A 12984-nucleotide genomic window follows, 5' to 3' on the forward strand; every position below is an offset into this window, starting at 1 on the left:
CAGGATGGGGAGGAGCAGGTGGAGGAATAATGGGAGAGGAGGGAGTTACATCGTGAATACTGCATCTAGAGCTTCACTGATGCAATCCTAGCTGGATATGCTTCAAAAATTTAGTGATTCAGTTCTGGAAATACTACATTGCAAGTACAAATAATTTTGGGTGTTTTTTTTTTCTGCCGTTATTTTGTCTTAAAAAGTAAAACCAGGGCTGTTTTTGTCCTTCCCAACTTTGTAGATATTGTAGAATTTTGGTGTTTTAAAAGTCAAGAATCAAAGTGCACTTGACACGGAGGAAGACGCTAAAACTTGGGAAGTTAACCGAATTGTCTGTCCAAGCCTAAATGCTAATGGAAAGGCAGAGGCAAATAAAACCAAGATCTGTTCTTGCAGTGCGCTCTTTTGGTTTTTTCACTTAGTCCTCCTGGCCTGAGAAAACTTAAGGAAAGCTTCTCTACGTGCTCCTTGAGTTTCTTTAGCGATCAAGTTCATTGATACTCTAGTTGTATTAATCTAGTCCTTTTTCCTTGTGATGCAAAAATAATTCTCCTGAAGTGGAGTTTTAGTTTTATAAATTAACTTATAAGGAAAGATGCCCTAAAATGAGCTTTTCATAAAAACAAACTCTTGGAAGTTTTTCCCTATTAGTAAGCATATCTTATTATTTCCTGATATTCAGTAGTATTTTATAGTATGAATTCTATAAGCTTGGTTAAAAATAAAATTGCCATGTAACAGGAAGCTGTGAAGTTCATTTTTCTTCAATTAATGAATTGTTTTCAGCTTAGCTTTTGAGAAAAAAAATCTGTTGAACTTTTTATCAAAATTTACCTTTTTTTTCATTGAGTTGCTTTGGACATAAAGTGCTTTTTTTATTGCTTTATAATCTTACCCTTTAATTCTACATTGCATTTTAATAGAGTTTTTAAAAATTTATTAATAGCCCCTTCTAAATCTTAGCTTACTTAAAAATAATCTAGCTAACTTCAGCCTGTGAAATTATATTAAACCAAACGTTAAATGTATTTTACTGGTTAATTTTGCTGTTCGCATTTACTTTGTATGGAAATAAATAGCCATCTGCATGTTTTCTGTCCTAGCATTAGAATAATGAAATTTATGCTATAAAGTCATCATACATTATGCCCATTAATGCAAATATCAAAATGTTTTTAAAAACTCTATGGTTAGTGATTTATTTATTCTAAGTATTAGTTTATTTCCTTTTATCACTGAAGAAAAACCTAGTTTTATTGTTGCATTTGTAACCAGGTATCATTCATCTAGTACTGAATACTGTGTATGTTTAAACTTGTTAATGTTTTTTTATTGCAACAAAATTATATTCCTATAAAATAATTTTTACTATTTTAATTAATCTGTAATGATTGATTTCTGTTCTCTGTCGTGAACAATGGGGTTTTAAGTTTTCCCATTTTTAATAAATATCTAACAGCAGTGTACTAAATTGCCAACTAAAATATCTGTATAGTTGCAAATTATTATGGAAGTATAACAAAAGAGCAATTAGATACCATCTGAAAAATCCTTGGTGGATAGATAATATGGAGGAGAATGTTAAGTGTTGCTGTGTTTCAGTAAGAAATGAATTTGTTCTTATGGGGAGAAACTTCAGACCATCCTCATTTTATAAACTTTTGTTAGTAACTGAGATTTCCAATAATCAACTACCCTTGGTGAGATGGGATTTAATTTATTTTCTTAAATATTTTTTGAGGGAAGTGCTCAGCAGTGAGTTAGTGTGGACAATACAAAAGAGTAAGAAGACATCTGTCTGGTAGTAGAGTTGATTATATTAGACATATAGTCTAGTTTAGTTGAATGATTATGCAACAGTATATCTATATTATAATTTGGGCTTTTTTGGCCAAAATAAATGACATAGTCTGTATATACTGAAGGTAAAGAAAGCCCTTTTTTATGTCAAACAAAGGTAGAAAGGAAACAAAAGCAAGGTTAAAGAAAACCTTACAAAAATTACTTACATACAAATAGGGATTATACAAAACATAAAAGTGGAAAAGAATCTCAAGCATGCATTGCTTAGGTTTGAGAAACGATATGAGACATAGAGAATAACTCATTATTTGAATATATCTATAAGTGCTAAGTATTATGGAACGTATTACCCTTTGGGACATAATATTTATTGAATCAATGACTAATACGTACCACATGTTGAAACCTACTATGTGTCAGGCAGCATGTGTGTAACAGTCTTGTGTATAAGGTATAAATGCAACAGTCTTGTACATAGGTATAAATTTGCACATTTAAATTTGAGAATATTTGAAGCCCAGAGTTAGTGAATAATTTTACTTCTGTGTCAGACATTACTAAGTAGTGGAGCCTATAACTAAATCTTTGTCTTTTTTGACAAATTCTTTCCACTCATCATTTTTGGTAAATTAAAAAAGCAAAATGTACTCTTTTCTGATTCACAAAATTTTAGAACTACAGGAGACTTTATTTAGAGTCATCTGGTATAGTGTGCCTTCTACTACTACTCATATCCTTGAGATCTTATCAAGTCCAGCATTTCCAAGAACAGCACTTCCATAAACAAAGAGGCATAGGATGTCTCATTTAGCTTTTGGAAAGTATGATAGAAAGATCTTAATTAAGTTGAGCTACTGTCTGCCTTACTTCTCCCCATTGGTTACAATTCTGTCTTAAGAGTAAGATTCAGTAAAGTATTTCTTTGCTAGGTTTTCTCTTTCCTAAATTAAATATATAACTTTTACAACTTCATTTGATATTGTTTCCTTTACCTTTCTCATCTCTTGTCAACTCTTGTTTTGTCAGTGTTGCTCTTTTTGTTCTAATCTAGTTTTTATATTTAATTCTATAATTATGGTCTGAATGCAGTGTAGTGAAATTATCCCTTTCCTTAATTCAAGCTATACACTTGTGTTTACAGTCTAAAATTGTGTTAACTCTTTAAAAGCGGTGATATCTGTGCTAGTTCTAAGCAAAAAAGAAATGAGAAAAAGTTATATGGCTTTTCAGGTTACAGGCATGCAATTCAAGGGACTTGAGTGTCTGTATTTCTACTTTTCTTTTCTTTTTTTTTTTTAAATTTTTATTTATTTATGATAGTCACAGAGAGAGAGAAAGGCAGAGACACAGGCGGAGGAAGAAGCAGGCTCCATGCACCGGGAGCCCGATGTGGGATTCGATCCCGGGTCTCCAGGATCGCGCCCTGGGCCAAAGGCAGGCGCCAAACCGCTGCGCCACCCAGGGATCCCTGTATTTCTACTTTTCTAATGTTAAAATGACCTCTTTATGAAATGATAGTGTTAGTATGTAGTAATTTCTTGTAATATTTGCTTTGTTTTTTTTTGTATTGGTTTGGTTCTTAGATGAACAATAAAAGTTGGCAAATTTATGTTGTTTTTCATTTTTTTAAAAATCTGTTTAGAAACCACTGATATAGTCAACATAAGCTAGTGTCTGTCTTAAGATTTTTCCCATTCTGTAAGTACACATAGATGATTTTTTTGAAGCACTGTTTAACTTTATCCCTTTCAGATAGTATCTCCTAGAATATACCTATAGTTAAAACTTGTTGAAGTCTTCACAAATCATGATACTGTCATGATTTTTTTGAAGCACTGTTTAACTTTATCCCTTTCAGATAGTATCTCCTTGAATATACCTATAGTTAAAACTTGTTGAAGTCTTCACAAATCATGATACTGTCAACCAAGGGATTCTCTTTCCTTCCTGTCTTATAGACATTTATAGATTTAACAAGCCAGCCCTTTTATGTCTTCGTCCTGGCCATGTACTAGATATAGACAAGGACAAAGCCATGCAGATTTATAAATAGAGTAAATGTAACATAAATAAAATATACTTGAGATGATACAAAGATAATGAAAACCATTTGAATGTTTTTTTGTTTTTAATTAAGGAGAAAATTATTATATTCTCCGGTACTAAAGGAGTTGGTTAAAGCTTAAAGTCTGTTGGGTGATATGGATAATTATAAAACGGAGAGTAAAGTAAGCATAGATGCTATGAAGAACATGCATAATAAGGGGGTGGACTGTGATATTGGGCTGCTATTTTTCATTTGTTTTTAAGTAGTCTCCCAGAACATTCACATGGTTCAAAGAAATCAAACTATTTTAAAAACAAATACTGTGAAAAATCCTCCTACTCCTCACCTTGTCTGCTGGGTTAGCACCTTCTCTAATCCAATAGCTACCTTTTTATTATTTCTTCTGTATCATTCCAGTGAATTTTTTCAAGTTAAACAAATATGTATTCTTAACCCACCTCTCCTCTTTTACACAGAAGATAACCTCTTAAGACAATATTCTGCACCTTAAGAGAGTTACCATTTTAGGAGCAATTAGGGAATACTGCTCTGTAAGGAGGTGGCATTTAGCAGAGAATTGTATTAGGTAAGGAAGTAAGCCATGGAGATGTGTGGTTGGACTGTGCAGTGGTCCTGAGATAGGAATGGGATGAGTGACTTCAGAGAATAAAGAGACCACTGGCTGAAGGTGAATGAGCAAGAGGAAAAAAGAATTGGAAGAAATGAGGTTGGATAGAGATTGTAGGGCTTTTAATTTCAAGTGCTTTCAGAGTTCATTGGAGGGTTTTGATCAAAGGAATGACAAAAGAATTGTATCATATTTTAAAAATGTAGTTCTAGGTCTTTTGTGAAGAACAGACTGGTGGGGAAAGGAATAGGAACATCCGGCTGAACTAAGAAGACAACTGGAGTGATCTATACTAAGTTGTCAATGGTTTCCACCAGAATAATGGTGGAGATAATGAAAGTTACAAGGTTCTGGTTTTAAAAAATAAAAGAGTTTTGGAAATGTTAAGTTTAAAATGTCTGTTCAACATCGGAGTGGAGCTAGCAAGTAGGCAGTGAAGTACACTAGTCTGGAATTCAGAGGAGTAGTTCAGGCCTGAAGATACTTAATTCTTAAGCATCACCAGTAGAACATATTTAATTAAAGCCATAGACCTGGAAGACATCACTTAGTTTGAGAGTTGGTTAATTAGGATGAGAAGAAGTCCAAGAGTTGAGACCTGATACTCTTCAACAGTGAAAGCTTAGCAAGGGAGAAAGAGCTATCCAGAAGGATTGAAAAGAAGTGGCTAGTGAGGTAAGAGTCTGCTGTCACAAAAGCTGAGTAAAGATACTATTTTTAGAGAGAGGGAATGTTTAGTCAGGTTATACTACCTTTAATAACCTGAATATTGCTTTAAACTGTGGATGAGAACATTTTGTTAGACATCTCTTCTAGTTTTTTGATGGGGATGTTCACAATCATTCTCCTCCAGAAACTACTAAATCTCAACAAAGCCCTGAACAAAGTTTTCTTTGTAAATAGGCCCCTGCTGTTTCTTAGGTAGATGGGTTATGGCTGCTGCTGTTGCTGAGTACTGAACAGGAGAGGTGGTGGTGTTACTATTGGGAATTGATTCAGAGCCACTACTTGTGTGATCTTAAACATGTCACTTAATTTCAGAAATTCAGTTTCTTCATCTATAAAATAAGCTAGTGATAGTCCATTTACTTCAGAAGTTTATGTTGAAAAGCAAAAGATGTAGGTGTAAAAGACGGATCTCCTCCCATAGCCCTAGATGTGGCAGTGTCACTTAATAGTGTTACACCTGAAGAAATGTTTTGTTTGGAGTGATGAATAGAAATATTTTTTTCAATCTGACACTGTAGGAATAGTTTCCTGTTTCTTCTGCATTTTTGTCCCCATAAGGCATTTTACACATAATTTTAGAGTTCTTGGGAGTGGAGAAAAAGACATGATGTGAGAAAGAGGCTTTGAGATTATTACTTTCTCCAATCCTAAATTTATCCTTAATTCCAAGCATAATGTCTAAATGAGAATGAAGTCAGAAAAAAGTAAGGAGTCCAGCTTACTTTTTTTCCAGGCCAAAAGGAAATTTTTCCTCTTTTTAACTGGCTTTTTTTTGTGTGTGTGTGGAAGGTGTTTTTACCAGGTAAGGATTTGTCACATCTTACATGGAATAGTAAAGTACAAATTCAAAGCTGAGGGGTTGTACGGAGTCTTGAACTCAGGGCAGCCAGCTAGAAACTGATTTGAGGAGACAGGAAATGAGCATACTTGATACAGAGGTGTAAAGTATAAAATACTTATTTTGGTGAAAAAGGAACATTGCAAATAGAGGACTTTGAGCAATAAGTCTGCAAAGGACTATCACTTCAGAATACCTGTCTTGAGGACCCCATGTATTATTATTTGCTTTGGTTGCTCAGTAAACACTTCTCATTGGATAAACAATGCATTGCAAATTGAAGCCCACCATATTCCTTCAGGCTATTTTTTTTTTCATATTACAAATCTAATCCTTGTCTATTGCAGAATATTTAGAAGATACCATTACATCAGGAAGAACACTTCTCGTAATCCCGCTAGCCAGTGATGCCATTGTTAGGTTTTCTTGTCTGTTTTGGCTTAATTTGTAACATTTTATCATAAGATTAAACTTTCTAATTTTTTTATGACGGTATAGGAGTCTGTGTTATCAAACTTGTAATTTACTTAGAATTTATGGAAATTAAGAATATTTTAAAAATTGTGAACAACTGAATTTCTGTGCAAATTACTATTTTTCTTTGCCAGTATTTTAAGAAATTAAATGTATTAAAGAAAATTTGAATTTGAATGCCTTATCTAATTTTCTGATGAAGTCAATCTCCTCTCCCTGGTCTTTTCCAGTGTACACTTCCATCATTGGCGTATGAGATTGTTGCTTCAACCCTACACCAATGCTGGATATTACATACTTTTAAAAAATTTTGCCAAGGTGATAAATTGAAAACCTTATTTAGATTTCTCTTATCAGTAATATATCTGAAGAACTTTTTAAAAAATAAAAAGTTTGTTGGCAAATATATATATGTATATCTATATATATATGTATATATAAATAAACATATATATGTTTATTGGCCACTGTATTTCTAATCTGAATTGCTTGTGTGTGCCCTTTGTTAATTTTTTCTGAAGGAATGTTATTACTGTATATACTTGTTACAACTCCTTTGTCATATACGTTGTAAAATTTTTTCCCAGATTGTCATTATCTTTTTTATTTTTACCCAACAAAGATTTTTAACTTGTGTGTAGCCCAATTTCCTCTTTTCCTTTATGAAGTAATACCACTGCACAGTTTTATTAAATATATACCTGTATTAATTCTCATGGATTTTATGATGTTAATATGTGCAAATGTGTTAGTTTTTCTAAAATGTATTTAGACCTATGTATATAGCTTTCCATACACGGACCACTTATTGCATTACTTTTCATTAGTTGATACAGTTGCATAATGTTCTATTAATATGCTTAGCTTTATTTCTGGATCTTTTTATTCCATCTACCTATTTCTGCACTGCTATATTATTACTGTGTTGTATAACATAAGTTTATAACATCTGTTTATAAATGGGACAGACTGGGGCAGCCCCATTGGCGCAGTGGTTTGGCGCCCCCTGCGGCCCAGGGTGTGATCCTGGAGACCCAGGATGGAGTCCCACATCGGGCTCCTTGCGTGGAGCCTGCTTCTCCCTACGACTGTCTCTCTGCCTCTCTCTCTCTCTCTCTCTCTGTGTCTCATGAATAAATAAAATCTTTAAAAATAAATAAATAAATGGGACAGACTGTTCTCCCTATACTACATTTGCTTTAACAGAATTTACTTAGTTTTCCTTGTATGCTTATTTTTTTTTTCAGATGTGTTTAAGCATTATTTTGTCAGGCTCATTTGAAAAAATCCTTTTGAGGTTTTGATTGAGCTTAAACTGAGTTTATTGATTTTTTTAAAATGATCTGAAAGATGACAAGGGGGTAGATTTTGGGGCCTTATTTTTGTTTCTTTTAATTTCTAGTCTAGTGTAGTGTAGTCTAGTCTAAACTAACCTACAGGTTATATTAGTTTCAGGTGTACAATATAGTGATTCAGTAATTCTATACATTGCTCAGTGCTCATGGCAATAAGTGTACTCTTAATCCCCTTCACCTGTTATACTCATCTCCCACCAACCTCCCCTCTGGTAACCACCTGTTTGTTCTCAATAGTTAAGAGTCTGATTTTGGTGTGTCTTCTTTTTTTTTTTTTTCTTTTTAAAAGATTTTATTTATTTATTCATGAGAGACACAGAAAGAGAGAGGCAGAGACATAGGCAGAGGGAGAAGTAGGCTCCCTGCCCATGAGCCCGATGTGGGACTTGACTCAGGATTCTGGGATCACGCCCTGAGCCAAAGGCAGACACTCAACCGCTGAGCCACCTGGGTGTCCCCCCCTTTATGAGAAATATTAGGGTATTTGTCTTTCTCTGACTGATTTCACTTAGCATTATACCCTCTAGATCCATCCATTTTCTTGAAGATGGCAAGATTTCATTCTTTTTTTATGGCTGAGTAATAGTCCATTGGGTATTTGGGGTCTTAGTTTTTGATAGTGTTTTCAGATCTATTCAAGTTCCTACCTATTTTTTTTAGTCAGTTATGTCATTCTCATTTTCCTAGAAGTTTATTCATTTGAGATTTTCAAATTTAGAAGTATAAAGTTATAGTTCTTAAATTTAAAAAAATCACATGTGTGCCTATGTCTTTTAATTACAGAGCCAAATGTTTATGATGAACGAAGCAAAAAATCTGTCAGGAATGTTAGTACTTTTTTTTAAGAAGTAACTTCTGATTTAGCCTTCTTATTTTTGTGTTTTTAATTCATTAATTTCTTTTTAAATTTTTAATCCTTTATTAATTTGTTGGATAAGTTTATTTTTTCTAGTTTAGTAGAAAATACATCTAAGGCTTTAAAGTTTTTCTCACTTCAGCTTTGGGTGCATTCCTTAGATTTTATATAAATAATGTTTCCAGAGATTTGACTTTTTAAACTATCTTATTCTTTCACTAGTGTTAATTGATGAGATGGGTTGTTTGAATACAAAGGTCTGTGTGTATGTGGTTTATCTCAAATATACAGGGAAATTGGAAGAATTTCATAGTGAATACTCACCTCACCATTTGTACCATTAACATTATATTAGGGTTTTTGTTTTTTAAAGACTTTATTTATATATTTGAGAGAGGCAGAAAGAGTGAGAATGCAGGAGGAGGGAGAGGGAGAAGCTGACCCACTGAGCAGGGAGCCCAGCACATGGGGCTGGATCTCAGGACCCTGAGATCATGACCTGAGCCTAAGGCAGATGCTTAACCAACTGAGCCGCCCAAACACTCCAACATTATATTAGTTTTATCACACATCACACACATATATCCATTGTCTGTTCATCAGTGCATTTTACATTTTGAAGCATTTCAAAGTAAACTGCAGACATGAATGTGTGCATGTAAGAAAAGGGCTCTTTTTTTATTTTTAAGATTGTATTTATTTATTCATGAGAGACACAGAGAGAGGCAGAGACACAGAGAGAGAGGCAGACACAGAGGGAGAAGCAGGCTCCACACAGGGAGCCCAGTGTGGGACTCGATCCTGGTACTCCAGGATCACGCCCTGAGCCAAAGGCAGATGCGCGCTCAACCACTGAGCCACCCAGGCGTCCCAAGAAAAAGGCTCTTAAATCATTTGAAACTATTTCACTTTTAAGTTTTTTAGATGTGCTATTGAAATATTTTCTAACAATCACTGTTAAATTAAACAATGAGTTACAGACAGGTGACAGAGCTAAGGGAAATTGTCAGCTACGGAATTGTTGAACTAGGGAAGGTGAATCAAAGACATTTGGCTTTCAAGGTCTTACAGACTCTTAGTTTATACTGCTTTCTTCCTACTGTCAGCCCCTTCTGTAGATGTTTCCTGCTCCTACTGATATGTGACCCGACAGTTTTTCAGATCATTGTTGTTCAGTGAGCCTAGGGATAGTTTGCTCTTCTTTCAGATTCTGAGTTTCTGATCCATGCTGAACCCTCTTTACTAAATTCGCCTCATTCCTCCAGATGAGTCAGCTGATTTTTGATCTGACTTTAATATAAACTGATTGATTCTTTTTTTTTTTTTTTTTTTTTTTATGTATGATAGTCACAGAGAGAGAGAGAGGCAGAGACACAGGCAGAGGGAGAAGCAGGCTCCATGCACTGGGAGCCCGATGTGGGATTCGATCCCAGGTCTCCAGGATCGCGCCCTGGGCCAAAGGCAGGCGCCAAACCGCTGCGCCACCCAGGGATCCCAAACTGATTGATTCTTATTTGTCTACAGACTTCTCAGAGAGGCAGTCTTGGAGCCTGCTGGTGGCCAAGCAGGTGGGTAAGAGGTAGATTAAAAATAGGCTGAGTCTTGCATGAATCTTCAGTGTTTATGGCTTAAAAAGGTAGTGTCAGAGAATGTTACCAGGTAAAAGTTTCTTTTCAGTCATATTCAAATTCTTAAGCCAAGTCTGAGTTTGTAGGAGTTGGCATCACTAGCATCATTTTAAGATACTCGAGAAAAATATGATGGAGACTGTGATTGTGGGAGCAGCCCAGAACTTGGTGTGAAAGCCCCGATGGCTCCTGTTTACTACTACTAGATTTGTGACCCTGTAAGTCATTTAACTTTAGCTTTTTTTTTTTTTTAATTTTATTTATTTATTCATAGAGACACAGGGGGGCGGGGCAGAGGAACAGGCAGGGGGAGAAGCAGGCTCCAGGCTGGGAGCCCGATGTGGGACTCAATCCAGGGTCCCCAGGATCACACCCCAGGCTGCAGGCGGCGCTAAACCGCTGCGCCACCAGGGCTGCCCTAACTTTAGCTTTCTTGAAGGCAAAAATGACTCCCATGCACTTCTTCTGGGAGTTAAGTGAAGGCTGAGAGTTTAAGCACTTAGCACATTTGTTGGCACAAAGAAGGTACTTGGTAAATGTTTGAATCTAAGTCTTGAATGATTTCTTGTAAAACAGCAGTTAGGTTTTAACAAAGTTGTGCACTTCTACCAAAGAAAGCAAGTCAGACTTTACATTTTTCATAAACTGGCAGAGGAAACTTGGCAGGAAATTTTAATGCTTAGATAATTTATGGAAATATATAACTTATTTTCTCAAGCATTTTCTTTAACACTTTATAAAATGATTTTTATGAAGAAATCAGGTCTTTTTTTTTTTTTAAGATTGATTGATTGATTGATTGATTTATTGTAGACAGAGAGAGAGAGAGAGAGAGGGGCAGTGACACAGGAGGAGGGAAAAGCAGGCTCCATGCCAGGATCCCGATGTGGGGCTCGATCCCGGGACTCCAGGGTTGCGCCCTGGGCCAAAGGCAGGCGCTAAACTGCTGAGTCACCCAGAGATCCCCAAAATCAGGTCTTATTAAATCACTGGCTTTTCCTATCCAAATTAAGTCTTCTTTTGGAAATATGTGATAAACTCATACAGAATATATGGCTATTGATACTAGAATGTCATCTTCATTTTTTGTGAAAAAATTTTTCACAGTTTAATGCCATTTTAGGTGAAAGTTGTAAATTACATTTTTTCTCAGTATTTGCTTTGTTTTTTGAAACATTTAATTAATTATATGGTAAAGTTAAAATTTGAAGCACTTATTTCAAAATAATCAGGAGCATATGAAAACAAAAATTTTCTCAGTACCGAGTTTGTTCACATGAGCATAGAACAAGTATTTTGGTAAGTATCCAAAAATAGCACAGCTGTGGATTTATTGTTTTGGATTAACTGTACATTTCAAGTGGGGGAAAGGCTTTAAAAGAAAATTTTTCCCAAGATATATTTTTCATTATTGGTCTGGTCAAGTTATATAGCAGAGCTGAATTTGTGAATATGATTTAAGTGTATGTTACTTTCTCAGAGATGTTTCCCCACACCACCCAATCTAAAATACCAACACCCTAAAACTGTTACATTATGCTGTTTTCTTTGTCTTTTCACATTCCTGCCTTCCCATTGTCACTAAACTTGTCTTCTTTTACTTAGCTTTTTTGTCTATTTTTACTTCTGTGTTCTGTGGAATAAAGAACTTTTTCTATACTGATTATCACTCTTTTCCCTCTTACCTATAGTACTTAGTGATTAAATACTTGTGAATGAAAAAAAATAGATTAATTCATTTTAGAATGTTTCATAAAATTGAGTCCTCATTTATAAATTGGTGCATACTGTTTGTCCATTTTCTAGAACTTACATAATTTTTGAAGTTAAAATCAATTTTGTGATCATACGTATATGAATGAAGTTCTTAGAATGGTACATGCTCAGTAAATGCTACTTATTATAAATAAAAGATTACAGATAATTATATCTGTTTGCTTTTATAACATATGATCAATTATATCTATACCTTCATTGAGTCTGAGTCTTTAGCTAAAATGCAACCCTAATTTTTTTTTTTTTCCCAAAAGGCAGAAGCTTTAATGTTAAGAATATTTTCTACAGGGATTTTAGTATGGGGAAAATGTGAAATAAGAATTTTGAATATATACATTTGTTTAAAATTTTTTCAGTTATCTTTTGGGTACTTGGTGTGATGGGATAAAAAGATATGGTATTAGTAGGAGTTTGATTTCTAATTGCTAAACCTTGGAAACAACCAAGATGTCCTTCAGCAAGTAGATGGGTACATAAAAACTATGGTAGACCCAGACAATGGGATTTGGCGCCAAGAAGAAATGAGCTATGAAGTCAAGAAAAGACATGGAGGAACTTGGAATGTATATTAGTAAGCAAAAGAAGTCAATCTGAGAAGGCTACATACGAACTTTATGATTCCAATTTATATGACATTCTGGAAAAGGCAAAATTGGTGACAAGAAAAAGTTCAGGGGTTATAGGGGAGTGATGAGTATGCAGAGACCACAGGATTTTGGGGGCAGTGAAAATATTCTGTGATTCCATAATGATGGATATGTGTCACCATCCATCTGTCTAGATCCATAGAAAGTGCCACACCGGGGGTGAATCATAATGTAAACTGTGGACTTTGGTTAATAGTGACGTGTCAGTG

General features: G+C 34.8%; 1 protein-coding gene across 14 annotated transcripts in view; it reads left to right on the forward strand.

The window, feature by feature from the left end:
- The window catches only part of CEP170 (centrosomal protein 170), a 129727-nt gene that overhangs the window by 1429 nt on the left and 115314 nt on the right, over positions 1–12984 (forward strand). The window contains exon 2 of one of the 14 annotated variants that reach the window (XM_041751089.1): positions 10249–10292. The exons of 12 other annotated variants lie outside the window; for them this stretch is intronic. The gene's annotated coding sequence lies outside the window, so the exon portion shown is untranslated. Of the gene's footprint in view, positions 1–10159; positions 10293–12984 lie in introns of those variants that run through there. One more of the 14 variants, XM_041751102.1, reaches the window with a different exon arrangement.

This window comes from Vulpes lagopus, chromosome 1 (genome assembly GCF_018345385.1).
Source record: "Vulpes lagopus strain Blue_001 chromosome 1, ASM1834538v1, whole genome shotgun sequence".
NCBI lineage: Eukaryota > Metazoa > Chordata > Mammalia > Carnivora > Canidae > Vulpes > Vulpes lagopus.